The following is a 23,027-nucleotide window of genomic DNA, read 5'->3' as shown; positions in this document are numbered from 1 at the left end:
TGCCGTCAACGTCGGCCCAGGATCTTGGAGCTGACGGGTAACGGCCCGCGGCGTCGCGGTCAGAGCCGACACTTTGCAGCGAAAATACCAAACACCACAGCTCCTGTTCGGTCATGAAAAGGTGCAGAGGTTCATGTCTCACCTGGTTAAAGAGAGCTCAGGGGGACATTTTAAGGGATTTTCTTGATCTAGCCATTTCAAGGAGACTTTTGTTGCCACATATTATTAGAAATTTCCAACACCATTTCCAAAAAGCCTGCTGCTCCTGACATTCTGTTGACTATACATCATGTGACAGCGAGTCTATTTGTGTCACAGCAGGTTGGAGGGGAGGGAAAAATGTCAGAAATGAGCACGTCTTCAACTCCTCCACGCATCTGCTCGACAAAAGGCAGGAAGCTTTTTCTAACGAGGAGCTCTGTGCTGAAAGGTCAAGTTTTTAAGATATTTAACACTTTAAATGAGTCTATTCTCAACCAAAACCTCAACAAGTTGCAGAACATAGCAACTCCGGAGTGAACAGATTGACAAAAACTAAATCAAATGATTCAACTTATCCAGATGTGTCACCATTAGGGCTGTGACTAAATTATTTTAGGAATCAGGAAAAAGAAAAAAGAAACCTTCCACCTACAATATTAAAAATACATTGAAAGATGCAAATAAACAACTCAGTTCATTTTTTTAAATAAAAAAATAAACATTTTAGGGGTCGTAGTGCAACAATCTAGCATTCCTTTCCCTCTTCTGCAGTTAAAAAATCCTAACATCAACATGAGAAAAGCTCAGCCCTTCCTGGTGGAAATAAAAATGCCACTTGAGTAGATCTGGGTAAAACAAATAAAGGTTATTTTTAATATCTAATGCAAAATATATCTATTTTTTGGACAGTTTTGGATTAATTTCTGCTTTGAGTGTGTTATTCTTTCAGCAAATAACCTTTTTTGAGTCTGTAGACTCTAGTTAACGATTAATTACTAAATTAGTTGACTATTATCTCAATAACCGTTTCAGCCTTGGTCAAACTGCCAAAGTCTGGATGAAGACCCAAACCTTCGCCTTCAGATGAAACTAATAACCGCCTTCAATCTCCAAAGAAACTGCAGCTTTATCTTTAAAAGGAACAAATTTAGTTGATATTTTTTAGGTAATTGTATGGCTTCATCCTACAAACACAAATACTGCTCTTGAAAAACATTTTCATTTGTAGGATGCCAGTCACAAATTACTAAACTGATCACTGTAACTGCATTTAGTCAAATTTATTGGTTGTTTTTTATAATCCTATTGGAGAAAACAGTAAAAAAATGATTCCCAACAAGTTTTGTATTTAGTCATTTAGCAAATAGAAATTATTTTTGTTAAATCTAACCGAAGAGAAGTAGTGAAAGTGAGAAAGAAATGTGTTTGTGTTTTTTTATTAGATTTATGAAAATATCTTGTTTCAGCTGTAAATAATGTTTTCCACATTTAGGCTTTTAATCCAATATTAGATTATACTTTATTACAAACCTACGCAGGTTGACTATCAAACACTTTCCAAACCTTTAGGAAAACACTTAATTAAAATTCAAGCATTTTTTGTAAAAACTGTTTGGCACGGTGGCGGCAGAAGCATGTTTCAGGAATATAGTCAAAATTTGTCAATTTCCCTTCAACTTAACAGCCAGATGGCAAAAACTCAGACATGGTTGGTTCACATAGTTCAAATATCCCAACCTGGGTTTGTTTTAATGATCCAAAATGGCCTTCCAAAAGAACAAACCTGAAAATCAAGGGAAAACTTGCAGACTACGCTTAAAACAAAACAAACAGTGATCAAATATCCAGACAGAATGATGCCATAATGCTATAATCAAATATTAGTGGGTGAGTGTATGCATATATATGAGCCTGGAGAAGCTTTGAAACTTATTTTCACAAGAAAAAAACGGGAAAAGAAAGAAATAACTGGATTTAGTTTTGCATGTTAAGATAACAGACGCAGATTATTCCCGTTTTCTCCGACGTGGATCTGCTGCCACTGAAAACATCAGAAAGTCAAGAAGCGTTCCCACCACGGCAGGATGAAAAAGACAAGGTGTGCACGCTAATACGAAGATGCAAAGCAATCATGGAGCAGCATATGGAAAGAGACGTAAAAAGCTAAAAGCCTTTCATAAACCCCCCTAACAGATCCCACTCATTGTTCTCCAGATGCCAGTTAACGGAGCCAATTGAGAATTTAAGCATTTCAGAACAACAAGAAGGTATTTAACACCAGCTTTCCACACACACACACACACACACCGATTCAGATATTGTTCCTCCTTTGATGAAATTTTCTTCAAAGCACGCCTCTTAATGTTGGCGGATCATCCGGCTCGGCCCACTTGTTTTCAGATCCTTTTAATTTTAATTTTAATTTTATACTTTTTGTTGCAGCTCCTCATTTGCGTGCCGAGGTGTTTTACCTTTAGGAAAAGAAACGTCAGGATTTATTATCAAGAAGATAAAAAAAAAAGGATTCCTTTTCCCGGGAGACTATACAAGAAAAAACTGAAAGAAAACAGTAACAGTATGTATTAATGTATGCCCTTTGATGTCTGGTTTGCAGAGTCCTGTAAGCACCATTAGCAATTTAACTAAAACGTCACATTTGTGAAAAATGGATGGCACATCTGACACGGGAGGCTGGGAGAAGACGGACGCGCGTTTCTGCAGAGCTGGAAACCAGAAGGGCCCAATTAGAAATGTTTTTGAACTGGAGCAGAAAAGAGTGTGTACTGTGGGATCATAAATTCACATCACACATTAGCTTAGCTCCCTCTGGTGGACAAAAACGGCTACGGCATTCTTCCAAAGTTACAAAAACACACAGGAAAATGTAGGAATGCAAGTGGAAAGCTTGTTTGGAGGCTTTATTTTGCAAGAAATACCCAGAAAATAAACTAATTCATCTCAAAATTATACACAAAAAACTTAGTTTTTAAAAAAAAATCCAGTCATATTTTTTAAATTTGCTAAAATGAGATTCTAAAGTGTAAAAATTGTTATTAGGTCTAGATGTTTTTATTTTTCACATAAAAATACCAGAATTAAGAAAATTAGATTTACTTTAGTCTTTAAAAAAAATCCAAATATCTGTTGTATAATTGTGTTTAAATGTGAGCAGAATTAAAATCTACTAGATAGAATACATTCCTCATGTTTTAACTCGTTGCAGAATTTTAAAAAGTGAAAATTTGTATTAAATAAAAACTATAAGTCATGTTTGATATCAAAAAGTGTCAAAATGTGCCCAGAAATGCCTCACAAACTGAATCTAATAATTAACCCGACGTGCTTGGAGGCAAAAAGTAAGAAGCACTTGAATGGAAACACACGGGGCCGTGTTCACTGACTAATATCTGGCAATTAATCACTTGATTAATACGCCCTTAAACACACAAAGTGGCAGTGACAAATTCTGCTCGCACGCCTTCGCGATCCCCCCCGAAAACGATAATTGTCCAATGAACGTCCCATTTGTCAGCGAGGCTTCCAGTTTGGTTGTTTGTACCTCCACCGAGGTCAGGCTCCACGCGCCTGAATCGCTGGTGTTTTACACCAGTAAAACCAGTGGCTGCAACACGCCGAGCAGTGTAATTAAAGGAAGCTGTAAAAGTTGCATCAGATGAAGCAAAAGGAGGGAAATTATCTCTGAAGTGTTTTTGTTTTGTGTCTTGTGCTGAATTATTAAAAAGGCCGACTGTTTTCTTGTTTTTCAACCATTTCTGCTTTTTTAATCAGGCTTGTTGCAGCCAATCATGCTGCATGACGTCATAAAATGGCAATCTGAATCTCTTCTGTCTCTCATCCAAGATTAAATTACTGTGAGCGTAAAGTTAGAAACGATGACAAAACGAGCATTTTATCCATCACAGATTATTAGCCGGATCCTCAATCAGACGCTCCAAAAATATAACAAACATGTTGTGAATATAAATGACCCAAAAACAAATCCATAATTAAGGATTAATGTTACAGACTTAGAAAGTGGGCACTTCATTTTGAAGTGACTGACACTGATGCTGATAAAAGCTGAAACTGTAATCGATTAATTTATTTTCTGATGCTAAAGTTTAAAGATTACGTTCAAGCAATGTTTAAAATCTACAAATTCTGTATGAATAGACGACAAAAACTGGGTTGGTGCTGGTGTCAAGTGTGTCCATCACCCTCTGGATTGTCTTTTTCGCGGCGTGTGGACATGAATGGCTGAGAGGTCGGCCAGGCGGCTCAGCAGCCCGAGTGGAGCGCTGGGAACCGAAGGGGAGGCAGCAGCGGCCGCGATCCCCTGGTACTCCACTAATGAGCTCCAGCGCTGCTCCTCAACATCACATACAGATGGAGCAAAGCAGAGGGCAGCATGCAAAACCCAGCCCTGCAAAGCAGCTCGGAAAATACTGAAGTACAGTAAGTATGCACATGATTACATGTTCATGGATGCACATGGAGAGATTGTAAATTTAAGTTTCCAGTTGTTACTAAATGCAGCAAGCACTGAACAATACAAACAAGGAGCTAAAATACTAAATCAAATGAGACAGGTGAGGTAATTGGGGAATGTGGAACAGCTGTGGCAGAATGAGAGAAGAGAAACTGAGGGATGGAGACTAAATATACAAAAAGATTCAAAAGAAGAGGATAATAGAAACTGCTCTGGTAAAGGAGCACAAAAAATAAAAGAGGCAAAACCCTAATAACATAATTTTAACAGTGACACCTGACAGAATGTAATCTGTTATTTGTTTTTGTTTATGTAAAGCACTTTGAACTGCCATGTTGCTGAAATGATTAATAATAACAATAATGAACACAAGGAAGTGAACTGAACAGATGAAAATACCGAAACAGCAGTAATATAACCAGAGATGATCAGAAAGGAAACACAAAAAAAACCCAAAACAAAACAATTCACAAAACAGTATTTCATAAAACAAAGCTAAAACTTTAAATCTGACTTTATGTCAGCAAAATCTCTGACTCACCTGAGTCTTTACAGACAAGGAGATTTAGGGAGTTTTCCCACTGGATAGTCCAGTATATTTGCAACATTAGTTTCCTTTTCAGCTGGTGCGGTTCTCTGTCACACAGCCCAAACTGTTGGAGAAACATGTTCCCCTCCTCGCCTGTGGTGGCGCTGCACCAAGAACCACTGAAGGAAAACCTCAGAAGAAGACACTGACCACAACTTTCTTTTCACAAAATGCCATCAAATCTTAGCAGTTATCTTTTATCCTTGGTAGAAGTAATTTCTCTAGAATAGCACGTTTGTTTTTGTTGTATTTACCCAGAATGCCTTGCCCTGTAGTCCACTTCCTGCTTTTGGAACAGTCTCCAGTCTGCTTATCTCTTCAACTGAATGGGGACCAAGGTTTTTAGGCGGACCAGAGTTTGTTTTTTTTGGTCACACCTCCACAAATGAACCGGACTTTCTAGCCAAACGGACCAGAGTTTGATTAAAGTGGCCCAAAAATTGCTGGTGTGAATGCTTAATAAACCAGCCAAGTGCGTCTTCCAACCAGTTTATTCTTGACATTGAAGACATGCCCTTGCTTCATGCAAGAAAACAAAACAAAAGCATTCAACTTAAGTCTGTTAAAGTGACTTATTTCTCTAAAACAGATTCCTACGGTGTTTTTCTTCCATCTTATCGTTTCCATAAACAAGACTGCCAACAGTCAGTCAAGAATCAGTCTGAAAAGCTTAAAATCGCACTCACCCTACACAGTGCATCTCTAACCATCTTGATGGTCTTCTTATCCAGTAAATAAGACTATCAACAATTACTAACACTTACACAGAGACGCCTGATAATGTCTTCCAAGAAGCAAACAAATTGAATTGGTTTCTTCTCCTGTCAAAGGAATCAACTTCCAGTAATTACCCCACATGGCAAACAAAAATAAAAAAGAAAGAGTGAAACGAAGAAAAGGGGGGAAATTTTGCAAGCCATATAATTTTTTTTTTACCCAAACATTTCTTCTAATGATATTGTAATAAGATGCCTTGCAATAGAGTGGGAATAGAAAACGTAATTACATGCATTAGTTTATCTGAGCGCTCGTACCGTCGCAGATCCATCAGTTTTTCAGAGCTCATCTGGAAGCCCATGCATCACTGTCAGGAGACGTTTGACGGGAGCTGGTGGTGGTGTGTGTGCAGGGTGTGGGGGGGGGACGTGTTCATTTGTTAGCTTCGTTTAAAAGATGGCGCCTCAGATTCACTTAGGCCCAGACGAAGCAGAGCGGTTATGACAGCGCCATTACGAAACCACACATAAAACAGAGAGAAGGTCTGAGACGGAGCGCTCGGCGCTTTGGCAACTTCATCAGCTTTTTGCATTAAGGTGATTACAGTCGATGAGCAGCGCCCAAGTCGTGTTGTGAGTATTAATGATGAGATGACGATGCGGTGACTGTTTTTTGCACCTGGACTCATATTAGCTGCTGAGGCTAGCGTTAAAAACTCAAGGTTTTAACAGAAGCCTTTGAATGTTTTTCTGATCTATTTTAAATCATTTCCTCACAATTTGAGCTCATCATTCCTCTTGCACAATTTTTAAAGTTCATGCAAAGTTCACCACGGCCTTGAATGCATATTCATCTACAAGCTGAACTTTACTCAGGGATAACATCATTTGCATCACATAGTGAGCTTTGCTTTCAGCTAGAGATCAAACTTCAGATAAAAAACCCTCAGCAAAGTCTGAGGCTTGAGTCATATTTTAACATTTATGATCATTTGGATTCGTAAATAAGTTTATTTCACATGTTTTCTTTGTTTTAGTGCTCAGAATGTCTCTTTTTAATTATTTTAACTTTAACTAGGCCACATCAACAACTTGATTCTCTTCTTTTCAAGCAGTTTTGCAACGGATTTGTTGTCATGTTTGGAGACAAACTTCAGCTTTCCATCAAACGGATGATGAGTGAATATTTCTGATATAAAACGAGTTTAAATTCTGATTGTATTTGTGAGATTTACAGTTTTTTAGTTTGACGCTCCTCCAGTTTCTACTTTCACATTTCTCTTGGCTGATTAAATCATCAAGTTGTTGTTGTTTGAGTATCAAATTATTTATCCTAATAACCTGAGGGACTACATCTGTTGCCATCACACAAGCTTGTGTTTTGCATTGACAAACTGAATTTTTAATGAAAAAGACTCGGTCCTGTGACTACAGCATTTAGCTCATCATGGGACGCTTAAAAGTTTCCACAAAAACAAAACTAATCCAATAATCACATCATGAAATTAAACCTTGAAGGACAGAGTACAGATTATTTTAAAATCATCAAGATTTCAGTTGTTTTTCTGATAATCTTGCAAAACCTGATCATCAATATTCAACTCATTTAATTTATTATTCTCAATCCAGTCGCTGTAATCTCAAAATGCAAAGCTGAAATCTGAAAATTCACTACTACTGCCCTCTAATCCTGATAAATTGTTATTATTATTTATCCAGTTAGATAAAAACTAAGTTTTCCGTAATCCACTGGCGTCGCTGATCTACAGCCTGTGGGACTGAAACCCCGAATCTCAAGACAGAAAAGAAACTAAACATTTCCTGTTCAATCATGAATAAGGAAAAAATGTCTAAACAACTTTACAGAGAAAATTCAGAGAGAAATTTTGGTCACATTTTGGAGAAAACTATTTTATAAGAGCAGATTCCAGCTTACATTATTCTGTCTGATAACTATTAACTCTGTTCTGTCACAGCTACAGTGTCTATAAAAAATATCCATCCCCTTTTTATTGCTTTTACAAATCAATCACGACCAACAAAATGTCTTTTTTGATTAAAAACATTGAATCAAAAACTGTTGATTCAATAAGAAAACAATTGTTGAAGAAAACTAAAGTTTGCTTAAACTCTAGTTATGGTAAAGTAGAAGAAAGTAGTTTGGTCTGATGAGATCAAAATGGAGTTCTTGGCCATCAGACGAGACGCTGCATCACCACAAACACATCATCCCCACTGTGAAGCATGGTGGTGGCAGCATAATGCTGTTGGGAAGCTGTAGGGGAAATTGTTTCCATCTGCTGAGAAGACTACAGCTTTGGAAAACATTTATTTTCCAGCAAAATGACGACCCGAAGCATTGAGCTAAAGCTACACAGGCAGTTTGCAGACAACAAGATGGAGGTTCTGGAGTGGCCTAGTCAAAGCCCAGACCTCAATTCCATGGAGGGTTTGCATCAGGACCTGAGAAGGGATGTTCTTGACAGAAATGGATCGGATTAGGAGGAGAAATGGTGTCTTTATGGTATTATAAAGCTGTTTTTGTGTTTTCCCACAATCTTCTCTTAATAACAAGGGAAAATGAACCGAATTCTTTGCACCACTTAGGATTCAAGACATTTTGCATCTTTCAGGACTGCAAAAACAAAATTACATATTTCTGTTTCTGCAACTCTGGTTCAGGCCCATCACAATAAGCAATAAATCAATTAAACGTATGATAAATTAAAACGAGCTCGGTAATTTTCATTTGGATGATTTGTTGTCTTTCTCTTTCTACCAAAAACTGATGATAAAAGTCTTCAGTCTGGTGCTAGCTCTTTTTAGAAGGACAATTTGGTTTACAGAGACCTGTTAATTAATTTTATTTGTTGCTTCTGTTTTGTTTATTTATTTCGGATATTTAAAATGTCTTCCATTTCTTCCAAATTTAAAGTTTAATGATCTTTGAGAGTGTTCTTCCATTATTATGCCACTAAATGACGTATCACTGCAAAAACACAAAATCTTACCCACTATTTTTTGTTTAGTTCTAGTGCAAACATCTTAGTTAGTTTGAAACAAGACTAAACTAACTTACAAGTAACTTTAAAATCAATAACTTCTTAATATTGATGAAAAATTACTTGTTCTATTGGCAGATTGTCTCACTTATAACAAGACATTTTTCCTGTAAATGGTACTTTTTCCTCAATAATAAGGAATTATTTCCTCCATATCTTGCTAAAAAATACTTGTAAGTTAATTTGCATTATTTAGAGTGTATTAAAATATTTGCACTATAAATTAGGCCAAAATTACTTGGTAAGATTTAGTTTTTTTGCAGCGATAGAAATAAAGATTGACCTACTTGCTTGGAGTAATCAATCTGAGAGTCATACCTCCAAGTTCTTCAGCTTCTTGAAAATGTGTCTGAACTTTGTGTTCCAACAACTCAATGGTCCAAACTGGATGTGGAATGGATCGAATAAGCGACTAAATTTGTGGCCTACTTAAAGCCCTGGTCTGTGGCAAGACATCACACAAATGAACTGGACTCTACCAACTATGCCAAGATGCAGGCGAAGCCTTTCGACACAAAAACAACCAAACAAATAACCATTCCTTCTCTGCTTCAGTTAAACATCCCACAATCCTTTGCTGCAGCACTATCACTATCACACAAACGGCAACAAGATGGAAATAAACATTGGTGGTGGTACCAAAACCAGTATATTAAATTACTTAAATTGGGCGATACCGTTGTTAATGCTGATATATTGTACGTTCAAATAAGTCTTCTGCTCAATTTTGATGTTTTTTTGCGACCCAAAGGCACAGAAGAAGAACGTTAACATCACAAATTTTTATTCAGCACTGGGAACCAACAGTATTGTCACAAAATCATGAGAAAAAGGAAGATAATGAAAAGAACTAGCAGCCAGATTTGGCTTCTTCTGTTGCAACAACAAAATATGACCCGACAGCTCCGACTGCAGATGCCTTGAAAACAATCGGTATCTGAATTAGTACCACATATGGAGGTGGCTCCAATCTGATTTTGATCAGAAATGAGCCGTTCAGGCTTCAGTGAAAAGTCGTACATGGGCAGAAAAAGCAGAGTTGAGTTGCATTTGCCTGCTGTGTAAACACAGACTCAGAAAAGTGGTTGAATATTCACCAAAAAGTAAGAAAACCACTGAAAAAAGTATCAGGATTTTAGTTTCTGAGCCACACAAAAGAGGAAGTCCACCTTCCAGGTGTCTCACCTGATTGGTGGTGTCTTTTTTTTTACAAACCTTCATCCAACTGCAGGTCTTAAAACAAGGATTTTTAGAAATAATGTTCAAAGTTTCAGGCTGCTTTTCTTCACTGTGGCCAACTTTGCTCTTCTGAATTTGCCACAGTCTGATAATCAGTAATTATGTCCAGATAACACTCTTGTAACTTTGCTGCCCTTCAAAATTTTATTGCCCCCAGTCGCATGAAATCACAAACTTCTGCCTGAAAACTATAGAAGCATTTCCTTGAAATATAAGCTCCTTAATTAAACTTCCGCTCCAGTACACAACGCAGGTCACTACTTGGACATTTAACTAGAGTAATCCATCCTTACCTAAACAATTAGCTGCAGAGCATAATGCTCCTAATTAATAACTGAATAACCCCAATAAAGAAAGTTGCGTAATTGATGATACAATTAACAAATACAAGTTTCTTTTACAGTAAACTGTCCTTTTAAAAGTGCGCAGGGCTATAGGACACCGCCACATTCCTCAGTGACCGTCTCTCAACTCTTAATGGACATTAAACATGGAGCTGAAGAAATACAAGAGCACAATTGAGTTAGCGGGCACTTACAGGGCAGAAGGCTTGCCCCATACATTTGCCTAACAACACATAAATGTCACAAAATTACATGTCATTATTGAACAGATCATATGGATTCCACTTATTGTTGCCTAATGGGCTCTTTTTGTAAAAAGGAATGTGGTTTAAGGATAATGCAGAGGAGGACGCTGGGCTGTCTTGTCCATCCTTCCAGGGAAAAGAAGAATCTGCCTTATTCAGTTACATTTCAAACCTCAATTTCCGCTTGTGGTCGGCTCGTTAAGGCCGGCGGCCATTAATGACAGACACTGAGGCTTCTTGGCCAAGCAGAGAGCGTCAAAGGAGGGAAAAGTAGGAGACAAACGCCCTCTGCTGGCTTCAAGGTGGAAGCAAAGCGATAAAAAAGGCCAAGACACCTGCATGTGTTTACACTCTGAATGTATTTTAATTTCCAAGTTAGAGCATCACTATCGAAGTGAGCTGGACTGAACCACGTCAGACAAAAAGGAGGGTTGAGGTAGATTTATAAAAACAGACTCTTTATAAATCTGTCAGACTACATGAGAATGATCAGACTTTATCGAGTTAAGAAAATGAGGAAGAAAAACTTAAGTTTGCACCACTATATTAAAAGATTATCCTCACATGAGTTTACACGCCTAAATACCTATGTTTAATATGTTTTAATGTCAATTAAAATTAGTTATTAAGTGTTTATAATTGCAGTCTGGGCCATTTTATTCCAATGCAAGATTAAGAACACAATTCTCATATTAAGAGGCAATAAATTTAATTAAGATTACTTAGTGCAGTCGCTCAGCAACCATAAACAGCCAGTATATTAACTTGAGACGGAGTCGTCTCCTCCTGCTGTTAAACATTTGTCCTGACAACATACAACATGCCATTCCTAGAAATGGGAGCCACGTCCAATTGAAATGGAAATTGTGTTGCATTTAATTTTTTGGCAGCTGCTCCTGCGTGATTCACAAAAGGCCGGTAGAAGGCTAATTGTTCAAATTAATTTGTGTAAATGACTAAGCAAGAGATAACAGAATTACATCTGCACTTCCTTGGCACGGGTTCAGCAGTGACGGCCTCGACAGGCAGCTGCACGGAGACGACTTCCTTGCCAAAAATTAAAAGCCACAAAACATTAATTAATGGACTTTTTGTTACATTAATCTGCACCAAAGAGGTTTACAGGGAGCAAGATTGGGGGGAGCAAGAGATCAGAGCACAGAGGTAGGCGGCGTGCATAATTACAATAAATTATTTTCATTAAATGTTTTTAAGAAGGTCCCTTCTTTTTTAAAAAAGACGGTTTAAGTAAAATTAAAATTCAAACAAGGAAGGCTGGTGTAGGTGACAGCTTCATTAATCAGCTTCCTGTTAAAGTTACAGCATGTTGAGAAACCTAAAGGCTGAACAGCGTCCAGGTCAAGTAACTCAGGACTTCTGCGTCCGGCTGCAGCGCCAAGAGAAACGTCGGCGCATCAATCACCTGAACTCCGGAGCCACCGCCGCTGCTGTTCGCCCTGAACTGATGGAGCGGCCCTTACTTTGCACTTGTCAATTTGGAGCTATATCTACACGCGCAAGGCTAATGAGCCATCTTAAACTCGTGATGGCCGCGATGTAAATGATCCCAAGTAGCTCTCTGTCTGCAGTCTGCAGGAAGCCGGCTGAAAAGGAGAGGAGCTGGAAGCTCCAAAACCTTTACAGTCAGGTCCTTTAAGCCCAAAAACAGATTTAAATCATCAAATATGCAGCAATCCTGCACCTCTGCCTATAAAATACACACAACTTTTTGTTTAGACGCCTTAAAACAGCAATGAACCTCTTTCCAAGTATTCAAATTAGAAATATCAGAGCTGAAATGAGATGGGAGTGAATGAGTGTCTGCATCCGGTGTAAGTTGGACATGCAAATATAAAATCATTAGCACTAAAGAAAACCAAAATTATACAGAGTTAAAATACAGCGTTTGACATCACACACAAAGATCAACAATAATCAAAAATAAAAGCTTGTGCTGTAATTGTGTAAAAACAATTTTATTAATCTGCACAGAAAGGTCAGTCAGGACAACTTTTAATTGCATTTCTACTCTAAAAGTAGTTGAGCTACGAGTTTTCTTTCTGTCTTCTTATTTGTTTTCAGTTTTTGCTTAATTTCATAGACACTAGTCAATGTTTTACAGCATTGTTGTGGATAGACCGGAAGATTTTAATGTATTTATGGCAGGAGCTGCAACGTGGAAGTTTTTATGCCGATAGGACAAAATTTGTGGTTCTGAGACTAATTTTTCTGTGGAACGCAATTCTAAAAATCACAGATTTTTCCAAAATATCCCAAAGAAAGTGCAGTTTAGGAAAAGGACACTTCTAACTGACACACTATTAGCTGAAGTCTGCAGAGCAGCCAATCCAGGTGCTGCATTTATTTATCGATGCACATATTTATCGATGAAGACACATAGATTTAAGTACTGAGAATTTAAATATAAACTCTGGTTTATAGTCTTTTACCTTCTGCTTTCACTAAATAGTAACATCTGCTGCTGTTTAGAGTTCCTGAGCTGTGGAAATAGCCTTCAAAACAATTTATGCACATAATCTAAACAAGATAGAAAACGGGAAACTGAGAACAATTAGCAGAGGCAACAAAAAATCCCTGGTGCCAAAAGCTCACTGAAACTTGAAATCAACCTTTTCTAATCAACCTGAGAAGATACATTCCTCCAGAAAAATCATTATTCAAACTCCAATTTTCCACAAACATACAACAAACGTAAACGAAGATACAGATTCCTCATCTGCGTCTTTTTCCTGCCATCAGTTCCAGGGATATTATTAGCATAAATTATAGCGATAACTCGCGCTGGGAGGCAGATAAAAATGCGCGTTTGAGTATCTATTTAGCTCTGCAAAAACCTTTTTGCTTCCAGTTCATGATCAGCCATCCCAAAGAACTATTTTATGCCCGACTTGCCTGATGCATGACAGCAAGACTGGAGGATAATTTCTTTAATCCCTTTTTCTCCTCCCCAAAGAGAAAATCCAACTCTCTCAGACTTGGTGTTTAATTTTTATGGTTGCTCTGTGACACAACACTGCAAAAACACAAAATCCTACCAAGGACAAGCACTTTTTCATCAATATAAAGGAATTATTTACTTAAAACAAGCCTCTACATCTTTCTGAAAAGTTACTTTAAGTTAGTTTTATTTTATTTTCAGTGCATTAAGATATTTGCACAGAAAATTAGACCAAAATTACTTGGTAAGATTTTGTTTGTACACATTGTAAGAGAACTCCTTTGTACAGAAACTCAATTCAACTTTAATTTTTAAATATTTTATTACTGAAATGCACTTTTTTAAATTGTATTTATTTATTTCAAACTGGTTTTTAAAACCAAGAAAACAAGCAATGATTAGGACAGAAAAAAATATATTTTTCTGTGAGAAAAGGAATAAAAAGAAGTGAACACTTATTTAATCCTACCCCTTAACTTAATTTTAAAAAATATATTACTTACTGACTCAATAATTATTTAAAAAAATGTAATTAAAGCCATGTTATAATATTCATGTGCCTGTTCAATGAACTGGGTTAAAGAGCCAACAAACAAATTATATCAAAAAGACAAAATTATTACAAACTAACTCATAACTCATAATAATAATAATAATAATGATAAGTGTAAATAACTGGATGAATAATTACCAACTTCTTGCCAATGTTCATCTATAAATTCTTCATAATCTTTGTAATGTAACAATACATAAATATAAAAATAAAATAAAAAACCTAATGATAATAATGATAGTAAGATAACAATAATTATCTACTAATAAAGGTAATAGTAACAGAATAAATGAAGGAAAAACTCCTTTTTGTCTATTTATAGGTCACCGGTTCACCACCTCTATAATTCACTCATTCCTAAGAAAAGGTTCAGAATCTCAAAGTAACCCAACATTTATGGTTTTGGTCTCTGAACCCGCAAACTGATTTTCAATCTTTTCACCAAACTAAAGAATCTAATAGTGCTCTTTAGACATTTTTAATTAATTTGTGCTTCTCTTCTGTAGAGTACAGTCTCTTTGTGAGTCTTGTAAAAGCATCTGAATCAAAACTATTAGTACCTTAGTTGGTGTTTTTGGTCAGACCTTTTCTTTCACAGACCCAGCAGCAAGTACATTCAGTTGCCATTATTAAAACCTAAAATGTTGATATGTTATGAAGCTCAAAACTTAGTTTGAATCCACATATTTATTGGAGCATCATCTCTGGTTCCGTCTCTTTGCACCATCACCATTTTTCCCTCACTGACATCCAGACAGCTGTTGCTACCGTCTTCCTCATTTTTCTTCTTCGTCTCTTATTTTGCTAATATGCCAAGCCTTCTCCTCCCCTTCTCCTCCTCCAGATACATATTCGCTCTTGATTGTGGCTGCCAATTAGCCGGCGAGGCTGTGGCAGTTCATCCATCTGACTTAAAGGTTTCCCCGCCACTAATTTTGACAGTCGGGTCAAGTAGCGGCGGGGCCCATTAAGTGGAATAATGAAGTCCTCAGTGAGTGATCTCCAATGACTTCAGAGTGCTATTAATCCCTTAAAGAAATCATCTCTTTATTTTTAATGTTTGCCTTTTAAGTCGTCCAGCCAGCTGTTCAAACATCTCATTTATCCAAGACATAATAAACATCGTCTGCACAAGTTTCCGTTGTTGTTTTTCTGTTTTTACTCTAATTTCTTTCTTTTGGGTTCTTTCTCATCCATCCTCGTCTCTTTTTATGCTTCTTTTACAACATATTTCACTTTATATACTCACTATTTATAAAATTAACTAAAGTCTTTTTAAATTAAATTTTGTTTACATCCCCTAGACTTAAAATGTCCAGCCTTAATGCCTTTCTCTGGTCAGATGATATGCATAAGGAGCTCAAAAAATCCCTACTGTCAGTTTGGAACCAGTACAAAATGTCTCCACTTTAATTACTCAAACAAAAATCCTCATTACCCCAAATCTGATAAAAATGCTGATATGATCCAGTATTTTTCGGACTAAAAGCCGCTACATTTTTCCCATGCTTTGAACCATGCTGCTTTCAGCACGGTGCGGCTTGTCAGTGGATTTTTTTTCAACTGCCACGGGGCTCTTTAGCAGGAAGTGAAGTCAAAATTGGAAATCAAAGAAGAAAGTGCTGATTTACATTTAGAACAAAAACATGCTAGCAGCAGGAACGACGGAGAATTTATTCAAACTCATAACGAACGAATCCATGGTTCGGCGTTGGAGACAGAGAGCTGCGTCCTTAATAAATCCAGCAGATTTATGAAAAACCCAGAGATACCAGCGGCTTATATGTGCATGTTTCCAGTTTTTAAAAAAAACTTTGTAGATGCGGCTTATAGTGAACTGATTGTGAAGGTACAGAAACATCACACACACACGGTAGGACGTCTGAAGAACCAGAAAGGTAAAATCAGAACTTGAAAACACACTTTCCGAAATTTCAGTGATCCAGTGCCGATCAGACAGTGTTACGGAGAGTTGGGACCATAAAGTGTCTTAATCCAGTTAATAATAACTTTTTAAATAAGCTTTCCATAAACTTCTCCACCAAAATGTAGAAACTGACCACAACAGGCTAATCTCCTGATAGATTTCGGCTGCTTCGGATTCATCCGCTCATTCGGCTTTCAGCTGAGGTCAGCTCACCGCTGAACAAACACCGGTCAATTTACTCATTTTGCATCCAATCCTCGCCGATGATTATGAGGCGCTTTTCTGTGGCTGATGGAGAGATTAATCTTGCTTTGATAGAAATATGTCAGACTGTGATTTATCACTGCGGACAAATCTGCGCTAGAACGTCTCTCCTCTTGACAGCTTTATCGGCCTAGGAACGTCCCAAAATGTCACCTGTTGTTCGCGCAGTGACCTTCTAATTTTCTAATTCAATTTCAACACCCGCGTCTCCCCCTTCCTCCTCCTCCATATCATGAACGAGTAATAACAATTACGCAGCGTGACTGGCTCAAAAACCTGCAATTCCCCTACTTTAAATCACAACTCAAGTAGTCTTTTATTAGGCTGCCTGGTTAAATCAATCTAAATCTAAGCATAATAACTCTCTAATCAGGTGCTGGGGAGAATAATAGGTTGTCACGCTCGAGAAAAAATAGGCAATCATGGAATGTTTTCTTTAATTAGGCCGACTAAAGTAGAAGGGCACGGCGGCGGTGCGGGACACATTCATCATAGCCAAGGTGGGAAATTACTTCAATTACTCAGGAAGGGGAGAGTGAAGTGAATTACAGAAGTCGGAGAAGCAGAAGAGAGGAGATGGTGATCTGCAGGGAAGTCCACATGACACCAAGAAGGTAGAAAAAATGTAAACGAGGAGGAAAACAGAGAGGTAAGTTGGAGGAATCCTGCTGGGAATGTATCAAAAGAGACTAAACATGAATCAGAAGACATGTCTTTGATAGACAGAAAATGTAAAAAAACATGTAAAAAAAATGTTAAAAAACATTTAAGAAGTTTAGAAAATTTGCAAAATTTTCTAAACTTCTTAAATGTTTTTTTGCCAGAATTTTCACCTTGTGAAAAGATTTCAGTAAAAATGCAACCAAAACATAAAAAGGTTTGGATCTAATTTGGTCCACAAGCTGTTCAGAAATGGGGTTAAAAATAAACTGATTTCAAAGAAGAAGATCCAAACTAGACACGCCCGAATCAAAGCCGACTGGACTCAGGGTTTCTGCAGTTTTCACCAACTCCAATGTAAAACTTTTTAAGACCATTACGAATGGAAATTAAATGCTATATCTCCACAGAAATGTATGATGTCCAAACACATTAGAAATTCTCTATTTTGCTAATTGGTTCTAAATCTCATATTGCAACCAAGTTTGTTAAACACACAGAACAAGTAAAAAAAAATTACACGAGAAAAACGGCAGTAAATATAAAAGGAATATGCCAACTGTAAATTATGTTACGTGTCAGGGTTTAATAGGGATTAAAAACATGGAAGAACAGCAAAAGACTGTAAACAGGATTTATCGATACAGTTCCCTGTTCTTTACAAGGCAGATTTTAAGATTTTAAGGGTTCAGATAAGCTGCTAAAATGATTATTCAAAGGATCTTGTACTTCCTACAGGCTCTTGGAAATCACATAAATCAAATAAAACTGTAGAAAGACATGCAAATACAAAAAATGCTTTGCTTTCTAATTCTGCTCAAATCTGAGTGTTTATTGTAACTCTGAGTTGAATTGAAAATTGATATTTTATTCTATTTTGCAGCACTCTGTCCATCTCAAGGTTTTCAATTTGCTGCACAAATAAACTGACTTTGTCAAATTATTTCACTAATTATTACACAATTTGACATAAAAGAAACAGCATTTTAGATTAAATTTTACTTCTTACCTCAAAAACTTGACAAATTAAACAAGTTGTTTGGCTGGGTTTTGTTTTTCCTGATTACTGTGGATTTGTTGCTTTTTGCTTACCTCACCTTTTGAGAGTCCAGTGGTTCTTAGAGACCATAGTTTTCTTTTCTTGTAGGAGAAGCTGATGATCCATCATTCACTCTCCAAAGTCAGCATGTCTTGCATCCCTTTATGGAGGACTAATCCTGTCAAAATAGACAACAAATAAATAAATGAGGTAACAAATACATCCATAAATGAGGACATAAAACAGTAAATAAACAATTTATATCTATATTTACTTTTCCTCACACTTTTTTACCTGAAGGCGCTGGCTCCACCCTGAAACTTTTCCATACAAAATGCACAAAAATGTTCAATTTCTTCATTTATTTATTAATTTATTTTCAATTTTTGCACCTACGCTTGCATACTTTTTCCCAAGCCATAGTTTAGCTTCCTCAGTTTACCTTTCATTATATTACATAGTTTTTCCTGGTTAAATTAGCTTATTCAGTTAGCTTACATTAGTTATGTTTAGAGTAGCATATCTTAGCTTGAGCAAAAAAGAAGAATTTTACATAAATATCAACAGAATTATGGGCAACCCTGGTAGAAAAAGTGTCTTCAGTCAGAGGAATCTCCAAATTTGCTGTAATACAGACTGCTACATAAGATATTTCCTGCCTAAAGCAATAACCATCTACAATAACTATGAAGAACGTCTGTAAAGAATGGTTTAAGAAAATATTTACCCAAGTTGTAGTCATAGTATCTATACACTACAGACTTTCTAAGGATGACAAACCTGCTTAAATTACCAATTTCAGTCGTGTCTTTTTGAGTCAAATCTTTCCAATAAAAGTAGTTATTTTTCTTATAGATTCATATTGCTATTGTAGACCGTAAAAACCCCAAGAAATGTGTCCAAATAACCAAACATAAAACATTTTATCCCCTTTAGGTGGCTAATTAACCTGCAAGTTCCATCCAGTCTGAGATTAATTCAAACAATAAGCGATGGCTACCAGCATGACCTTTAGATTAATACTTCACGGCTCATGTTTTAGCTCAAACCTGACCCAGAACAGTCCCAGAAGAGCAGTTTGTAGTTGATGATGGAGAGGCTTCTGTCAGGATGATGCCAAGGTGGTAATCAGACCAGGACTTTCCCCTCAATCGATCAATAAAAGGACTGCAGGGTGTTCACGTCTTTCAGCTCAGCAGGATTATCAGGTTGGAGTTATCCATCATGAGTTGAGCGGTGGTCGATGGCAGAGCAGCCACGAGGTAATAAGAGGAAGGGAACAGTGCTGCTTCTGAAAATGCGCCCGCTTTAGACGTAATTTATGAACACAAGTTTGGTTTTCTGCAGCTTCTCGATGCTTATAGGTCTTTGCATTCACACTAAAATGATTTAAGCTAATTTTAATAGCAGAAAAAGATCACTTTGATAAAAACAAGCCTCAGTTATTTACAAAAGTAAAACTGTATCCAAATGATTTCAAGTATAGTTGCACTTTGGAGGGGTCTAGTCAAAGTCTAGGGCTAAATCCAGCTGCGATGACCTTGAATGAACACAATTCTGCAAAGAGGAGTGGGTCAAAATTCATCCGCAGTGAAGTAAAAGACTGAATACAAGTTACCAAGGTTGATATTCATACACAGAGTAAATAATTTTAATAATTCTGGTTTAGAGAAAAACTCATAACATTTTAACACTGCATAATCAATCAGGTTTATTCGTACAGCACATCATTAAAACACAGAAATACAATGTCTTATTTACATTTTGTCAAGCGCCGTCGTTACACATCAACATGTTGAAGCAGAAACAGAAGAAAGCTGGAATACATTTTCCTAAAACTACCAGTTCTCCTTTCATTTAACCGCCGTCATTTTTCATTAACCTTTCTTCCTCTTCGCTCCACCTTCCTCACTCCCTCCATCCTGCCGTTTCAATCCTCCTCTCCCTCTCTCTTCTTTCTGCCTGACTGACCACAGGGCTCCATCATCATCGTCGTCTTCACAAAGCCGTCCCAATTATTGTTATAAAGGCAATAAATCACTTCAGCTTCCATCCACTGTTATTGATGAATGGCCACTTATTTGTCATCTAATGCAGTGAAAAATGATGAGCCGGGCAGGCAGGCAGGTTTTTCCCCCCCTACTTCTGATGTGATCCAGGACAGCAGTGATGGATTGTATCCTTAAACTGTTGCTACATGTTTAATGTGGAGCTCAAATCTGACATCTCACTTAGCCTGCGTTTCTCTACATGAAGACATTCTGCATTAGTGGCGCCACGGAGGAAAGAAACTCTGTTGTCGATTCTTTGTCCTGTTGGTCGCCCAGTGTGGGCCTGACTGGCTCAGAAAGATGGCCGCACATGAACTCAAACAGTTTGTTTTTTTAAAGGATTAGAAAGAAGATAATTTTATTCATTTCAAGCATTCTTACTGCAAGATATTTCTCTTACAAGACTTTGTGCGTGAAAAGAGAGCAGAAAAAGGAAAAATCTTGCAGAAACCTGTTGCTTTCTCAATAATTACAAAGTATTTTTTATGGTTACATACATTAAATTAACAATATAAGTTGCAAACCTCATTTTTAACTCAAAATTGCAAAAGACATATAATGTTTTTTTCTTGGGAAATACTTTAAATTGATCTAAAGTAAAACATTTTTTCAACTCCTTGTCCAAATTATTCCACAATTTTACTCCATGCACCTAAATTCACATTTGCTTTAAAGAAGATCAAAAAGGAAAATGAAATGCTGTAATTAATTTAATTAAAAAGTTCTTTCAGAACTGTAAAATATAGGTGAATGTGGGCAGGAAAGACCTCCCGTAGCAGTCTGTTTTACAATTTGAAAAACCCTCTGACTGAAGACAGTTTTTCTATGAGTCTCGTTCGGAAAACAAAGCTCAGAATTTTGCTTTTGTTTTTTTATTAAAATTTAAAACAAAAAAATTATTCATTTATTTGGGATTTTAAAATCAGTGAACAGAAACAAATAATTAAGAAAGGCTGGAAATGTAAAAAACAAAATATATAAATTTTTATTGAATTAATTTGTCACAAAATGTACATTAATAAAATGACACAACAGCATTAAAATTTCTGTATTTGAGCTGTGAAATTTTAATAAATCTCATTTTGAAACTGTACCGTAATAAAACTTAGAGGCAGCCTAAACCAAACCCATCCCATTTCATCAGGTGAACAACATAAATCCAGTTCTATTTCTTACCTGGTGTGTTAAAGTGACTGGAGGATTGTTGATGTTTGACCTCACCACAACAAGTCTATAAAACACAACAAAAGAAAAAGAATCAGCTTTTATAATCACCAACAGCAGACTTTATCAAGAGTTTCCTGCAGGACAGTCAATTGGGGAGAAGTAAAAATGCTTTCTGTGATATTCTGGGTTTCAAAGAGTAACAACATCCTTGGAAACAATTTGGTTCTGCATTCATCTGGGAGTCCACTGCAAATCTGCAACCAAAACACAAATTAACTACCTCCTTGGTCCCTTTTCTTGTGTTTTTGAAGCTTTATTTCATTTTCTGGGATCTCCCCTTAAAGTAATTAAGCGAACATTTTCATACTGATTAGAAAAGCTTTATTATTACTTAAGGCAGGGAGAGCAGAAGCATTACATTTAACAACTAGAAGGAAAAAAGCAAAAATGCATCTGTGCTTTTTACTAGATTAAATTCTAAAAAAATATATTTTCATTGATTTAAGCTTCAGTTTGAAATATTAAATAAAGCTGCAAAGTTGAAATGTTCAGTTTTGCATCCTAAAAGAAGAGTCTGGTTAAGATCTATTTAGTTTTAAGCTAAATGCATATTAGCTTAAAACTAGGAGAACTAATGAGAATTTACATAACCTGAAAGATAATTATTTTATTCACATATTCCATCTCTTTGGTCTTTCCAAGTTTCTGTAATTAAATTCTTGCCACAGTTGAAATATTTGTAACATATATATCGCAGTGGCACAATATTTTAATCTATGTTAGATTATCTTCATTTAAAAATGTATACGTAAATTTTACGTTTGTATTTTATAATTATATTTTGCGCCCATTAAATATTAGACAGTGGTAATTTTTCACTAAAATATGAAATATGTGTAACTTAAGCTTCAACAAAACTAATTAAAGTTCTGCATGAACGCCCAATTTGGACTTCTGTTAAAACTGCATTTAGTATTTCTTCAAACCTGAATTCCCACTAAAATTATTAACCTGTAAAATGGGTTTTATCATTTCGAGCCCCTAAGAAAACTCGGGTTAAATTTAAGTTACGTTAGCGAAGGCTGCGTTATCTCCATGCTAGCGTTAAACGAAATTAATTAGCTTTTTAACGACTTAAAACGTCAAACAAACACATTTTTTGCAACTGACCTTTTTATCGTGACGATAATGTTGCTAATGGAGTCATAATAAAACTCCAGGCTCTGAGTAAATCAAGAACTATAATATTTTAGATACACTAAACTCAAAACTGTACCTTAGGTTTGCACACCTGTCCGCTGGGTGGTAATTAACGACCTTCTGCTTGATGACGACATATTTCACAAAAAATATTAATAAAAATACATTTTAAAAAGCGTTTAGCTTTATGATGGTGACAACTATTATTATATTTATATATTTATTTTGTCTGTAATATTTTTAAAGGATTTAAAAATAAACAAATATCGACGAAGGGGGTGATCAATTGGTTGCGCACGCGCACTAGGTGAGAACATCATAATTCTGAACTCGGTTGTCGTGGGTTCGAGTCCCAGTCTGGGACCTGTTGTTTCAAGTCGAGTAAAGTTTATTTATATAGTACAAAAATACTTTACTTAATAAAGCATAACACAATTAACAAACAAAGGAAGGAAATTTTACATTGGCAAAATAAATAGAAGTAATAACAAAAAGATTTTTCTCCAAGCTATTTCTTGACTATCTGGTTCAATAAAGTGGC

The 23,027-nt window shown here is 36.4% G+C and overlaps 1 long non-coding RNA gene across 2 annotated transcripts in view; it reads right to left on the bottom strand.

Annotated features, from left to right (window-relative positions):
• The window catches only part of LOC114141042 (uncharacterized), a 127,908-nt gene extending 105,214 nt beyond the window's left edge, over positions 1-22,694 (bottom strand). Inside the window, exons 1-3 of one of the 2 annotated variants that reach the window (XR_003594752.1) lie at positions 22,563-22,694; positions 21,296-21,350; positions 18,122-18,246 (exon numbers count right to left, since the gene is read on the bottom strand). This is a non-coding gene — a long non-coding RNA (uncharacterized LOC114141042). The remainder of the gene's footprint in view (positions 1-18,121; positions 18,247-21,295; positions 21,351-22,562) is intronic. The other variant, XR_003594751.1, reaches the window with a different exon arrangement.
• Positions 22,695-23,027: the final 333 nt, after the last annotated feature.

This window comes from Xiphophorus couchianus, chromosome 24 (genome assembly GCF_001444195.1).
Source record: "Xiphophorus couchianus chromosome 24, X_couchianus-1.0, whole genome shotgun sequence".
NCBI lineage: Eukaryota > Metazoa > Chordata > Actinopteri > Cyprinodontiformes > Poeciliidae > Xiphophorus > Xiphophorus couchianus.
This window is presented reverse-complemented; position numbering and strand designations above follow the sequence as displayed.